Here is a 15900-nt window from a genome sequence, read left to right as displayed (position 1 = left end):
TGAAATAAATTCAAGTACCACTTTGCAGATCATTGTGTTTGAAACCTTTATTGAATTTTGTATGGGATAAGAAAGTTTAAGCCAGGCTAGTTTAACTTGCTCTGAAAAAAAACCTGAGGATTTTTTTGCTCTAACTCTGGATACAGATACTTTAAGCATTGAGTAAATGCTGGTGTGGGACTGTACTTCGTGTAGCTGGCTTGGATTTCTACGGTGCATTGACTCCAAGTCCTCCAGCTGTTGAAAGTATCTTAGTCCAGATTTCTGAAAAAGGAAAAATGAGATCAAGAGATTTAAAAGAAAAATTGAAGTGGGACAGAAGACCACTTCAGAGATTTATGGCCATGAGCATGCATGTTGTTTTAGCAAATGAGACTGGCTACTCAGCTATTTATGAATTTTATCCACTTGCCATATTAAAACAGTCATAGTAATTGATATCCTGTTCAACAGATGGAATAGTCATGGAAGCAATGTCTTGAATGAAACTCAACATGTAATGATTGATTTATCTGAAGTCTTTTCCCCAGGAAAAGAGGCTATACAATAATTGACACAAGATATGTATGATATCAARCATTAAACAGATATAGCAATGAAATATAGTTTATYGTCAGTAAAATCTTTTATTGTATTATGTTGGGTGGGGTTTTYTWAAAATTTTATTTTGGTTTTTGTTTCACATGATAAGCATATMATACTTACATAAGTTAAGTATCTCTTACTCTAMAAATGYCTCTTTCTGTAGCTAAGGAAGTAGATGAATTGTGCTGATGAGCACTAAAATGAGTGACAGGTATAAAAATAGCGGAAAAGTTATGGAGGCTTTCAGTTAGCAACCCAATTGCTGAAAGAAGTTAAYCTTGCCATTTCTAATGGATACCTAGTATTTTATAAGACATTTAGTCAGTCTGTATTTTGCTTGTACGTGGGTTTTCCTGCCAGTTAATAGTCTTTACTGCTTTGGCACTCATTTTGATTGAATTGTAGTGAATGTTTTATGTGATTACTGCTTTCTTCTGTGTTCCAATAAGTCAAAACTGCTTAAATTTGGGCTATAATGAAACTTAAAGAATGTAGACTTGCTGAGCATTGTACACAAAAGAATTAGACTCCTCTAAAGACTTTGTGAAAATTTGGCATAGGGTTGTTTTACTGGACTCACCTTTCTGCTGAAAAGTGTACTGACAGGAGAATCCTGTTACAGGTMTATTAGAATATGATACAGGTTGGATTTACTACAGAATTTAGGATTTAAAAATAAATAAATGTGTTGAATATGATATGTGTGTGCCAAATTACATATTCAACTAATTTTTCATTCATTACTAGGTTACTGGATTTTTCAAGATCTTATTTTGATCATGGTTGTTTTATTCAGTATTTCAGAAAGCATTTACTTTTCACTGCATTTCTAGAAATTCCCTTTGCAGTAATACATGTCATGTTACATGTGTTTACAACCCACTTGTAAGGACTGGTGGTCATTTTTCTCCTTTCTCCTTCATGGACAGTCTTTGAACACAACTTGGGAGGGGGGGGTGGTCAATAAAATCGAAGAATGCTGGGCTCACCTCTTTTTATCTTGCTCATCTATAAAAGTGAAGATGGGTATATTTTAATGCATGTGTGAGGAGCACAACAGATGAAGGTTAACCTCGTAGTTCAGATACAATACTGGAGGATTAGAGCCCTTCTTTTGTCTTCTTTTGAATTTTGAAAGGTCTTTCCTTGATTACCTGTTTGAGAGAGATTTGAGGTTTACTGTATTCACCCATATATTTAGAAGGTGTTGATAGCATGTAAAATAAAAATATTTTAATTGTATGTTTGTACCTTAAAGGCAATATTTGATGTTAACTCTCTTGAAAAATCTTTAAAAGTGATTATAGGCACTGGACATATCTGCTGTAAATTTAATAGTACTACTAGGAATCAGTCCAACACCAACACGTTTATATGTGTACTTGGAGTCAACATGGCTTTTTAAAACTGCTAAAATGTATGCTAATTCTGCCAGAGCTGAAAGCTTTGCCATGGAAAACTTTATGGCCTGTACAATTTGCTGGATGACATGATTGTTGCKTTCAGTTTCAAAAGCTGTGAAACTTGCTTGTCCTTGGCCAAAAAGAAGTGTTTGTGTGGGAAAAAAATKCAGCTGAACCAATACCATAGAAGGAACAGTCAAGAAGCCAGTGGGATGTGAATTACAACAGACTAAAGAAAATGTCAGTGTGAAAAATTGTTTACCTGAAATGGACTCAGGAGATGTAACCTGGAGAGCTGCTCATAGCAGAAGCTATATTAAATATTTCTGGGAAAAACTGATCATGAGGGAAGAACATGACAGTTTTTAAAAGTACTGCTCTGCTAGGGTTGATATTGTGGTATAAATCAATTACCAAATCAAAGAGAATTTAGCAGATGGAAGCTAAGATTAACAATGTATGTAGGGTATGAAAAGCTATGAAAAATRCTTTTTTTCTGATTTGTGTAAAAATCTCAGATTTGGAAAGGTGAGACCTGAGGTCTTAGTTTTCCCTGGAAATTTCATAGCTATGCCTCTCTGACTCACGGGATAATTTTAAAGAATGACAAAGTAAATACTGGACTGGGAGGAGATTCATAGTTTCTGTACRAGATTTGAATTTCCAAAAGTTGCAAAGCATCTTATGGAGAGGGTRGAAAAGTTTTGAATGGACAGGATTTGTTTAAATTGAAAAGATCTCTACAAACTTGTAGGCAAAATGGTGTGGAAGGAACTGGATTTTGAGTTGGGCAGCAAAAAGCTGTGTCTTTGTATTTGGTCAGGAGGGCTGTGAGATGAAAGCACAAATGKAGCWGGAGAGCCTRTGGCTGTTTGCATCATGGCMCTGGGGTGGTTATGCTGCCTGGTGGCACAAAATCGCATAACGTATCACAGTCCGTTCTAATGAACATGGATGTTACCTGCAATTGTGAATATCCTGTTTCAAAGTTGGTTTTAGCCTCTTCTCTTGTTCCTGAATCTCAGGAGGAGTTGAATTATTAAAGGACATACTTTGTCTTTGAACAAGTAGCTCTCAGCAATGTCAGTGTTTGGTGTGCACGGAGTACAATGATGTTTGGCTTTCTGTTGTGGGGAGCTGATGTAGGGCTCTGGTCACTTCTGCTACTTTCTTTCCTTTAATCTGCTTTGAGACAGATGAAATAATTTACAGAACTCCCAAGTGCTTCAGAAATTATTATAGAGCCAAAGATCTCATCCTTGGAGGTTGCCTTGAAAGTTGTGACTTTGGGAATATGTCTGTTCAGAACTACTGTATGGTAGACTTACTRATTTTAATTTTTTGTGTTTTCTTTTTAACCTCCCCCCATGGAGTCTTACAAGGTGTATCTGTCAATACATATACTATTTTATGACCGTTGTAGTTAGGGCTGCTTGTGAAGTACATATTTGGTATTTGTTCATATAGGCCTTAATAATAAAAGAAATCTTCACTAAAAAGTATTTTACTTATAGCTGTTTGTTCTTAATTGAAAAATTATGCTTTTCTGCTTAAAGCACACAAGGATTCAGAATCAGTTTTAAAAACTGCTTTTGTTGGAACATCTCAATGTCGATCCATTTTAGAGCTGGAAGGGAATGGCATTTTTAAATATTCATGTTATTTTCCAGATATAAAGTCACCTGCCCTGTGTGTTTGCCTCCCTTTTGCTGTAAATTCTTTGAGGCATGAAATAGCTTGCCAGTTGTCTCGTGTGCTCATAGTTAATGAATGGTTATCAGTTTATTGCAGATAATAACTTGGCTACAAACCGTAATGCATGCCTAAGCTCATTGTGTAAAATTTTTGCCTTAAGACAATGTTTAATTGGTGGCTGTAGGTTTAAGAATGTCATTTTAGGCTGTGCTTTCTCCCAGGACTGCACAACAGAAACCTTCTCCTTCCCTGCAATTCTACCCCATTCCATGTGCAAAACTTGTCTCAGCTTTGAAATGCTTCCAATTTTGCCATGAACTTTTAGTAGCTTTTAGTAGAGCAGGTGTTTTGTCTTTATCTTGTGGTGAGTCCTTGGTGTTTATTCTGACTGGTGAAAATGACCTCCAGGTTTTCCTGGGCTTGTACCTATGAAATAGTCTGTCCTTGACATGTGTATGTGTTGTTTACTGCTGTTGGAGATGTGACTTCACAATAAGGAAGAATAAAATCTCTGTGGACTCACTCTGGCAGTTATTTTCTATTAGAATTAAAACAAAAAAGGTTTGATTTTTTTTCAGCTTGTATGACTCCTAGAATTGGTAATTTCCGGAAATGCATCCTTTTTGTTCAGGTGTGTTTTCTTTTTATGCATATGTCTTCTTCTTATGCAATAAAAAATTCTGGATTAATTTTAATTGGAAGAATTATGTTCTCTTAAACTTAACTCATAGCTGAAATAAATAAATTGTGTTTTAACAGTCTTTAAATAATTCAGTTTGTAATTTTGAAAAGTTATTTCCCAATCAATTTTAGGTGAAATTAATTTAAAAAATCTATTAAGTTCTTCTTGATTTTTATTTTAAAGTTACTGAGGTTATATTTAACAAATAAATATTGTGTACATTTGAGGAAACAGTTTCTTACTAAAGCAGTGCAGTTGCTGCTGGCACTCTGTGCAAGTAATGTGGTGGTAGGCCATCAAATAAACCTGTTACTAAATGAGATTTACCGCAAAGCTTTGTACAGTACTGGCTTCAAAATCAGGCTTTGGGAGGAACCCTTCATGTAAACATTATATATTTTTCTCCATTTTAGAAATGTCATAGCAGTTACTGGGAAGAAAACCAAACATTTGGACTCTTCTTGTGTCTTACCTTTTTTTCATCTTTTGCATAACTGTGTGTTGACAAAGCCTCACTGACARAAAGTTGAGTCTGAAATGTGTGCAGGCAGGATAAACATGATGTGCCTCTAGTTCCTACAAAACTATCCATGAGGAGTGATGTTTTCCAGTTACTCGGTCTAGCTCCCTGGCCTATTTCATTTGCAGAAGCAAATGTTGCTCATGCTGAAAGACTTTAAACTTTTTAATTTAATAGTCCACTATTTAATTGTGCTGTGGGGTTGGGGGATGTCAGAGCAGCTTTTGTGCTTTGCTTTGAACCCCCAAAAGGGATATTTAGGTGATGCTAAAGTAGGTGCTGCTGGGTGCTCTGTGTGGAGGTCAGGTTCTCCATATTTCTGGACTACATCCTCCAGTCAGAGCCTGGCTCTTTCTTAAGGAGCTGTGGTTTCTCCATTTGAATTCTGCAGAAACTGTTGGGGTTTTACCAATGACCAGCCTTCTGGGGTTTGTTTTTTTGGGGTGCTCCATGGCCAAAATGTTTCTKTAGGAAGGGCGGATGTGTCCTGGTTTGTTGTGTAAACAAAGTTGTTTCCCAATAAGATGAAGAACTTTTCCAGGAAATCGTAATGAAGAGAAGCYGTTTCTGGTAAGCACAGGTCATAGCAGCCCAGGGAAGGAACATTCAAGAGGATACACATAGTYTGAAAAAATGGATGTGACTGGGACTTAAAAATATTCCTGGAAAAAGCCTAACTTCCAATCTTAATTCTAGTAAAGAACCCTAGCCTAAACCAACGATTATCTAGAARTAAAATAGGGCTTTTCTGTGTCAGGCAAAGTCACTATTTTCTTTGCTTTCTTTTTAAACCTCATCATCTATTTTGAGTTGCAATTGACTTATATTCTTACCAAACTTACTTTAAAAACTCAACATTTAAAAAGCCAATTTGTCTAAAGTCTTACTAGTGTGATTAGGTTTTTCAATTGCATGCTCAGTTTCACTGAAAAGATGCTCATTAAAAAGATCAGCTGCAGACACAGTGTTTAGTTAGGCTGTAAGACTTAGACAACTTCATATTTCTTGACAGATGTTGAATTTCTCTGTGTAAATAAGTTAAAAAAAAGAMGAAATTACAAATGAAGCTTGTCTACCCACTTGCAAAATGGTCAGCAGCAAGAAAAGCAAGTGAAACTGACCAAAGTTAAATTAACTGTGCCTTCATGATACTTTGATTTTGTTTTCTAGGTGGCCAAAGTAAACTTGTGTTTCTTTTTCCAAGACAATAGGAGCTGGTGCTCTTCAACACTAACTTTGGTTGATGCCTCCCATATACTTCAGCTAATTTTAAATTTGAAGTTATGCTCTAYTTTAAAGATGTTTTTGCAGTTATAATCAGATTTGTCAGTGAGAGGTTTGTATCTTTCTATTCTCTGTGAGCATAAGTCTGCCCTCAGGAGATGTTTAGGTGTAACTCCTCCTGAAGGGATCAGGCATTGGATGTGAGGTAGAGGAGATGGGTCATCTGGTAGGATTGCATCGTTTCACTTAATTTCTGACCTAGCCAGTATATGAATTTAAGTTTCAGGAAATGAAAGCTTACTCTTGGCATTTCATTTCTATGAAATGCTGTGATGAATTAGAAAATTATACTTTAAGAGTACATGAGAACTTGGAACATCTGTTGCAGTACTAGTGAAATGTGCATTTCACATGCCTGGCATAAGAAAAATAAAACCTTCAGATTTCCACATATTTTGGAATTGCTTTTTTTATTTAACCCCTTCAACATTTTTCTTTTCCCTCTTAAATTCTTCCTCACTTACTTGCAGAAGACCTAAATGTAAGCCTGCAGCATTTTTCCGGACTGCAGTCTTTTTCAACAATTGCTAAAGTTACTTATGTTTAAAACTTGGACTGTGGATTTGGATTTTGCTTAGAAAATCAAGTTTACATTTTAAAGCCTGATTTATGTACAGGAAGATCTGTTTTTTAGAGTTTTTTTTCTCCCACTTTTGTGAACTGTTCTGTATAACATTTTTGATACAAAATATTAATCCCTTTTGTTACCAAAAAATATTATACTGTTTCTCTGAAAGTTGATATATTAAATATCCTAAAGCTGAGAAGATTTCAGTAATAGATGATTTATATCTTCAGATGTGCCCTCATTTTMATTTCTAATAGCAAGTGAAGATTTCGATTGATTGTCTTTGTTACTGTTGCTGCAGTTGTATTTATATATCTTTGTTCTTTCCTCATGGCTGATCCTGTCCCAGGACACTGGATGGCTGCCATTTTTCTGGAGGTTAGCATTGCAGGATTACTCAAAAAACCCAACCCCCCTGGGAAAGGATTAAAAAATTTCAAAACAGAAAGATGAGGAAGAGTCCAATCATACTGATGGTAAAAGATAGGATTAGTTCCTCGTGTTCAGACACACTGGCTTTAATCTTCAGCTTCTCCCCTATATGCAACCATACTCTCAATGCTCATGGTTATCTTTCTGGCAGATGGGTCAACATCAAAATGCAARATTATCTTCCAATGATAGATCTGTTTTATTGGGGATTGTTAGCAGAATGTGAACAGTGAATATGGCCCACTCTATAACTAAAAGATGCTCAGTTATTGTGGTCTTAGATTGGGAACCAGTCTCTTGCAGTGCTGAAGTGTTTAAAATTACTGTACATCCTAGCTATCATCTAAAGTTTTGTACTTATCTGAGAAATAATTATTTCTTACGTCTGGCTACTGATGCTTGATGCATTTGTTGATTACTCTGCCAGCTAAGAAATGAATTTGCTATTGAAAAATGACTACAAAGAACTGAAATTAGGAAGGCTGAGTTAGGCCCTGAAAAAGTTGTGCAGATTCTACTTAAAAAAAAACCAAACCCCTAACATTTGGAATACATGATACAGGATATAAAATTTACATACTCTGTTGGTATATGAAATAAATAACAAGTAACCTGTGACTAGAAAGAAACTCAATTGTGGATTTTATTAAGTAAATATTAGCTGGTATTGTAGTCTTCCATGTTCAGTTGTAATAGGCTGTGTACAAAATCTATATATATCARCTGTGGTTGCTATGAATAACTGAGTATGTTTCACATCATTCATCTCTATGTGATCATTTCGGTGATCATAGAATTTTCTGTGAAATGGTTTTGGTGGCTCAGAATTAATTTAAAGCATACAGAGTATAGTGAAACAGTTATGTGATCATGTGACACACTTGTGTGAGGAAAGAKTGATTTGATAAAAAAGACTTTGCCAGCTGTTTTTCTTTCTGCTGACGGATATCTTATATGTACATGGATTTTAACGGAGTTACAGGAGTTCTGTTTTAACTTCTTCCAGAGTCAATTCAATGCCAGTTCTAGTTAAAATATGTTCTTTCTTYATGGTTGTCATACATACCAGATGAAAAAAAAAAAGTTAAAATGCCATAGAGAACGGCAGAACTTTCATTTAGCTTTAGCTTTGTAGTTCAGCACTATTTGCCTCAGACTAGTTTGCRTCATGAAATGGCTTGACATCTTCTGCTGTTCTGTAGTAACAAGTAGCATCCTACTGTCTGAAAAAAAACCCAAATGATTTAAAAAAACCATTGCAATTCTGGTGAGGGACATCTGTTGCCAACCAGTTTGTTACAAGGGTGAGGGTGTTTTTCAGCTGTAATTAGTCGCATTCTCTAAGTATAGGGGAAGCTAGGTTAAAATAATGCGAGAGCAATTGTATTTGTGAGCAAAATGTGTTTTTAAAAGAGAATGTGCCTGCCATCTTCAGGTAATGTTGGGGGGGATGGGCAGGAGTCCCCAGAAGTGTGAGCTCAGGAACTGAAGCTGTGGGAAAGCAGGTGGTGGGTACTGCTGCTATTGCCTCTGCAGAGGGTAGTTGTTTTATGATTATTGGGAGAATGGACCAATTTTAGTAAGCRATGGGATGTTATGCCATGTAGAGCTGCCATAATGTCCCCTTYAACATGATGCCTAGTGGCACCCCAGATCACATGCTGTTTAAAAAAAACAAGAAACCAAAACAGAACCAAAAATACGGAATACATTATTTACCTCCTTCTGTACTAAGCATCCTTCTATTTGCTGTGTCCCTTAAATGTGTGCCTTAAAGATGCACAAACCTCCCCTCCTCACCCCACTAAAAAAATTGATTGGAATTTGCAGGACTGCAGTRTTTCCTTCAGCCATGTACCATTCCACTAGGCTGTTTTGTTTCAGGACTGACAGGGGAAAGCTAATTCTGCTGCTTGTCTTTCAGAACAGTGTGAACATTGAATCTGTCTTGGCTCACTGCACCGATTTCCRGTTGCCTGTAATTGCATCCAGACGTGTTTGTGAATTAGAACAGTTGATGAAGAAAAGGTAGACTCTGCGTACTAAACCTTACCCTCAGCAACCTGGCTGCAGTATCCTGAAATAAGTGAAATTTTCATCTGGCCTTCAAGAGTAACACTGGGAACAAATACATTGCAGTAGATTATTGCAGAAGTAACACAAAGGAAATGGTTGCAGGGAGGTCCAAGGAGCTGTGTTTTGTTGACTGGGTGGAACAAATGGAAGATAAAGAACTGGGTGTCTGCATCATGGCTGTGACTTTGCAGCCTGGCGGTAACTGGTGGCCCAAGGCTAGGGTAAGATTGATGGCTTTGTTCTKCTCATTCTACTGCTTGTTCGCATCAGGTGCAATGTGGTTAAAAGCCTCAAGCTTTCTCCTTTTATCCAGAAACTTTGTCTTGCTAATATTAAAGAAGAAACAGAGCAAACAGTCCTTTGTTTCTTCTTAATTAGTGTATGAACCTTGGAGTTTGCTTTAGTTAAATGTTGGATCTGGGCTTCGTCCTGTGCAATTTGTCCTGGGTCTGTTTGTTAAATTGTGTTTATGTTACAACTTCCTTAGCTGTTTCTGATGCTGCATGGATCCCATTTTCCCCAGAGTCAGTGATGAATTTTTATGGTAATTTTTTACATGAATTTTTGTGGTAGTTCATGCATGTCTTATTTTAGAATTGTTATCTAAGCTGATGCTATGGTTGTCCTCTCSTACAATTCAATCCAAATCAATGACAATAAATGCAAATTTATTCAAATGTTATGTGGAGTCCTCCAAGATGTGTTTATAGCTGCGAGTCATCTGTATTCATCCATCACATACAGCATTTCTACTCATCTGAACAATAGGAACTGTTCCATTAGAGGAGACAATTTTGATTTCTTCAAAACCCTGTGAGGAGTGAACTTTGTTTCTTGTGTCYCTGTTATGAATGAATAAGTGGGCTTCCTCATGAAAACCAGCAGGGTGTTGTTTTGGAAAGAGGTCAGCCATGGAGCTGTACTGTTCACTGGGCGCTTGCAGTACAGCATTGAACCCGACTTTCGGTGCTCTGCAGGGTATTGAGTAGTGACAAATATCTGGACTATGGTTTCCAATTACTCTTTGGTATTGGGATTATATAACAACCAATAAAAAATAAAAGTTGCATTTCAAACTTTGTTACCTTTGTTGAGTTAGGTATTTGGTAAAGTCTACTTCTGAGTGAAACCAATAACTTTAAATGCATATAAATATATGTGTGCATTTTCAGTTTTGTTCAAAATTGAGTATGTTTTGGAAACTAAAGAAAAGGATAACGGGTAGAAGTAACTTTAGATCTGTGCCTAAGGTATGCATATTGAGCCTGRAAACTGGTTTGGTTTGGTTCCGAAAGACAAAGGGTGAAGTAATTTTGGTAGAATGAAGCTCAGGTTTCAAATAGTGTAGAATGACCGAAAGAAAAACATTTCTTTTAAAGTCCTAATTTTGGTGCGGTTAGGATTTTCTTCATTCTAATGTTAAATTGAATTCTTACTGTTTTATTGTAGTGTTTTCACCCCTTGGTTGCCAAATTGTTTGTCAGGTGTTCATGCAGTGATGCAGCCTCTATGATGCTCATACCAGGTTGGGTATCTATAACCCTTTTAACTCTGTGTGGTGGCTGACAAGGTTTGGAGTCCCACAAGTATTTTCTGTTTTAGAAAGGGTGGCTTTAGTTTACCAGAGCAAACTTTGTATTGAAATATTAGAATTTCTTTTGTTGTGCAACTGGTATTTCAAATATAGTACTGCATTAAAAAAACCAAACTTGAGACTGTTTGTGAAAAGTCATTTGTGATTACAAATGAAGACATTTTCAAGAATGTACTTACAATAGTAGGAGAAAAACAATAATTCTGTTTTCAAGTTAAGTACATTAAACCTTGGACCAACATTTAGTGTTGGTCAGTAAATTTATTCAGATTAAGTATTCCTCTTAATTTCTTTCATTAGGAAAACTGTCTGTGAGAACATAATGATTGACTTTGTGTCATTCTTCCACTGAAGCAGGATTATTTTTCTTAAAAAGCAGATTTTAACTTGTGATCAGTCTTTAGAGTATGGAAAATACAATATRAAAATGACTATAAATGAGAAATTTTAATAGAATCTTTCTAGGCATCCCACAACTGCTACCCCCATTGTGTAAGCTCTTCCAAATGAATGGATAAAATTCCAAAATTCATAGGCAGTCTGACATATTWATATATTCTTTTAAAGAATGTAATGCTTGTCATATGCACACGCTGTGTCATTTTTCTGCCTTAWGGCTTTAGTGTATTTTTGGGAGGTGTATTTTAATTTTTATTATGATTACAGTAATAAGTTTTGCATGGATATTAAATATTTTGTGTGACAGAAGCTTGTATTTTATAAGTGCAATTAATAAATATTCTCTGTAAGGCAAATTTAAAATGAGAATCCAAGTTGTACTTTTTGTTTGTTTGTTTTTTAATATATGGCAGGTATCTGCTGCAGGCATTTTTTTCAGACTGGTCCATTCATGATACGTAAAAAAAATTGAAGATATGCAAATATGCAAGTTTTTTTTTTCCACTATTACTGTTTTAATCTTACTCCCAATTGGTTTCAGTAACTGTACCTTACATGAATTAAAATTCATGCCAGCATAAGGGCTTTAATAAATACTTCCTTACTTAGGGCCTTCATACTTTTATTTAGACTTTGAAAGATTTTTTTTCCCAAGAAAAAAGTGTTAGAATATGGCTTGCTTTGTTAATTACATTTATAGAAGAAAATACAATGGCATCATGCAAAGGCATATTGTGTYGGGCTCAGGGTGGACTAAACCCCTCTGCTCAGCATTTTGCAGAGCTGTTAGACACACTATTTGAAATTGCTGAAGTGAAGCATTGTGTACAGAAATTTGCCTGAAGGGATGTGTGTGCTTTACTTCGAGCCTGGTGGCACAGCACGCYGGCCAACAGTGTAATGGACCATGTGTGCTGCAGCTTTCCTGGGATGGATCGGGCATGGAACTCACGTGGGTGAGATGTGAGTGCCTGTACAGATCACTTTTCGGGAGAGAGAGCAAGAGCAGAGTACTTTGTTGTCCAAAAAAGTATTTCAAGAAAAGCACTTGCCATGTAGGTAGATGAAGAATGGTAACCAGTTGATCTAGTCACTTCCAAGATTTTTTTTTTTTTTTTTTTTCATGTAAACACTTGCACACCACTTGAGAAAGATTAAATGTTGAATTCTTCGGATATGTAGTCTAATGGCTGTATAGGTACCGGATATTTTGGTTACAAACCTGCAAGATTTGTTCTTAAAGAAATATTTGCTCTAAATTTGTTGCTTTCTGACAAGCAGCATGTATTCATCCAGATTTGACTTTTGCTTTCATTAGTCCAAGTTGTAGATTGATTTTATTTAGACAGACATATTCTGGATTCATGAAGCTGCAGTGAAACAAGGCTGATTGAGAGATGCATCTTGACTTTTAGTGGTCAGGATAATGGCAGTAAGGATAGCTACATGGTTAATGAACTGTGTGGATTTTTCTGTAATCTCAGGGAGATATTACCTGCTCTCTGGTTAAATTTAGGATGTAGCCAATGTATTTAATGGAAGGATTTATCCATTTAAAACACCAGCAGAGTGGTTCTGCAGTTAGGATAATGAAGTTGGCCTTTGCAAGGCTTCATTCTTAGTATCAGTTCTGCTGTATTTGCAAGTTTTCTAATCTCTGAATTGTAGGTACATCAGTCCTGTGGTTGGGACTGTACAAATTCTTCTCTTCAGCTTCTACATTGGCTGCTTTACTCTTCCAGAACTTCTATGTTGGTATCTAGTTCAAATGTTTAAAATACCTTACTCTTTGAAGTCTACCTTTGCATGGCTTCAAATTGCTTCCAAAGTGCATTTAAACTAGCAATGGTTAAATGTTTTTGTTTTTGATATAGTCTGCCTATCTCTTGCATTTTGTGCTGTATTGCCCTTCTGTTTCCCATATGGCTGAGAATGGTCCAATCCTGACTTCTCTAACCTTTGTCATAACCTCCTGAACTTTTAGTATGGTTATGTTCAATCATTCTCTTATTTCCCTGCAATAACTGATAGCTGCTGTGTTTCTTGCTTTCATTGTCCTGTGTATTAGAGTGTGACATTTGGCTAATTAAATTTATCTGCTTTTCTTCTGTAAGTATGTACTACTTGTCATTTGTTAATTATTTTCAGAAGATTTTWTTGGAACTCTCATAATTAGGAGAGTAACTTCTATACATAAAGCTACTTGGATCCTTCTTTGTAGGAGGATTTAGACTGTAGAAGTTCAGGAGTAAAATTAAAATAATGAAAAATAAACACCTAAAGTCCAATTAGTGCCTTTGTTGTACCAGTGTTCCATGTTATGACGATTTTAGGTTGCTGGTCAGTTTTAATGTCTTAAAAATATAAGCTGAGCTGAAGAGTTGAACAGTGCTAAGTGTTTAYAGCAGAGGAATGTCAATAGCTGTAGGAAAATTAAGGATTATGGGATTTGTTTGAGGCTTCCAAGTCTATGAAAAAGGGTTAACTCAGATATTTAAACTTGCTAATCAAAAACATATGCTTTCTCAATAAATTAATCAGTTTTGCTCCTACTACGAACTTTTAAAATCTGTAAGAGTAATGCTTGCTGTAAGTAAATTTTGAATCAGTTTCATTTCATTGCTATATTAATTGCTTATGATTTTTTTTTTTGGTGAATAATGGTACTTTTTGAAAGACCACTATTTAGACAAAACTCTTTTTGCTTTTCCCTCCCCTTCGTTCCTAAAGCCTTTCAAGTTTTTAAACTAAAGATTTAAATATATCTGTTTCTTTTTTTTAAATTTGTGTTACAGAATGAGGTGCTGTTGACAATTCTTTTTAAACAGCCATCTCATAACCTCATCTATTTTCTATTCTGTTGACTGAAACAAAATGCTTATACATAAATCAGTCTGCTCTTGATTGTTGTGGGCAGTGATGCAGGGACCGGTTCTAATAGAATTTGCAGGGAAGAAGTCAATTGAGTTTCGACAGGGGTCATGTAGGATCCATAAACTCCCACGGGGAGTTATCAAAGATGTAACTGTATGCAATGGAGCATAACAGAGCTAATGCCTTTYACTTACTGATTCTTGATTGAGCAATTAGTTTGACAGTGGTCACCGTGCACTTTGCCCTTATTAGGTAGGTTTGATAGTACAAACAATTTTACAAGAGATTTATAAGCTTCAAGGTGATTTTAAGTTCACAGGTAATTCTTCCAAAGCAGTGCTTAGATATCAATTATCAGAGACTTTACTTTTGCCTTCTTGGGTTTAATTCATACTCAGTGAATCACTTTATAAAACCCAAAAATTATGGRTTTGCCAAAAGCCATTTTAAATCTTTGTTTTAATTGGTTAGTTGGGCTGCTGCCACATGGCCCCTAGAAAAAGAAGAAGAAACCTACTATGCATATTGATGTCTGAGTGTGTGTTTATTTTTGACCAAAAATTACCCTCTGACTGACTCATTTGTGGTAAGCAGAGGGAAAAAAATCAGGTTACAATTAGCAGCCATATCCCTTAAAGTAGTATCACTTTTTTTTTAAATGGTTAAAAATAATTGGTAGTTTATTTTTGGAGCATTTGCCTTAGCTATTTATGCCTGCAGTTAATATTTACGGATTACAATAATTTCATGATGAGAATATTACTGTAGTAATAATCCTTATGGCAAAAAGACCATATAACACATTGCTTTTATTCTATAGAGTAAAAATGCTGTTGAACTCATTCACTCTAAATTGACAAGTGGTGTAATAATGTGTCTTATTCAATGTTTTTGTTTTGAACCAATATTATATTGTCTTTCTCATGTTTAGATAGGGAAATAGGCAGGAAAGCTAGAAATTGTGCACCATTTTCAATGGAARCTTTAACAGGTTGCCTTTTAAATTGTTTTTATTGCTTTTACATATATAAGGTATTTCTGGCCAAGCATGATTAGATGGTATATATTTGAGAGATTTGAGTATGCATATGTTAAAATATTGAATATTTAAAAGTATTCAGTGAAACAAAGTAACTTTAGTCAGATCCACATCCGGATATATGTTCAAATAATCATTTGCCTTCTTTCTGGAGTAGGAATAAATTATTTTGATACAGTTCTTACATAGCAGCTGAGTGCTTAATTCAGTTGCATTCARGACTCAGTTTAGTTGCAAATCATTCCTGTCCTCACAAAATAGTCAAGTTATCAACATTTTTTCTTCTGACAAAAGTATGGGCTTTATCACCTGCAGTTGTTGACTACTCATCAGCTTCTGTGAAATCCAAATCTAGACATACATTTGAAGAAAACTGTACTTAAAAAAAACTCACCAAAAAAAGCTGATCAAAGTGAAACTRAACCTTTGCAGAATAAAAATAGGCTGTCAGCACAATCCTGCTCCATAGTTAAGGCATCTGAACCATAATTCTCCCTCTGGGAGAAGCATTTCTGAATCCTGCCCCTGAGGAAGACCTTTCGGAAAGCTTTCAGATACCCAGTGCTACTTAGATGGTATTTCCAGACACGGTAACAGACACACCCTTGAAATGAGCAGTGTAGGAAGCAGAAAAAGTTAGGTTTAAATAYAGCAGGCATTTGAAGACAGGATTTTATTTTCCCAATTTTAAGATAAGAGTGGCAGRGCATCTGAAAAATTAGAGAAGGTGTAGTGTAACAGCATGTGAA

The sequence above is a fragment of the Malurus melanocephalus genome, unplaced genomic scaffold (assembly GCF_030028575.1).
Source record: "Malurus melanocephalus ecotype Western Australia unplaced genomic scaffold, MMel_1.1 scaffold_19, whole genome shotgun sequence".
Lineage (NCBI taxonomy): Eukaryota > Metazoa > Chordata > Aves > Passeriformes > Maluridae > Malurus > Malurus melanocephalus.
Note: the sequence above shows the minus strand (reverse complement) of the source record.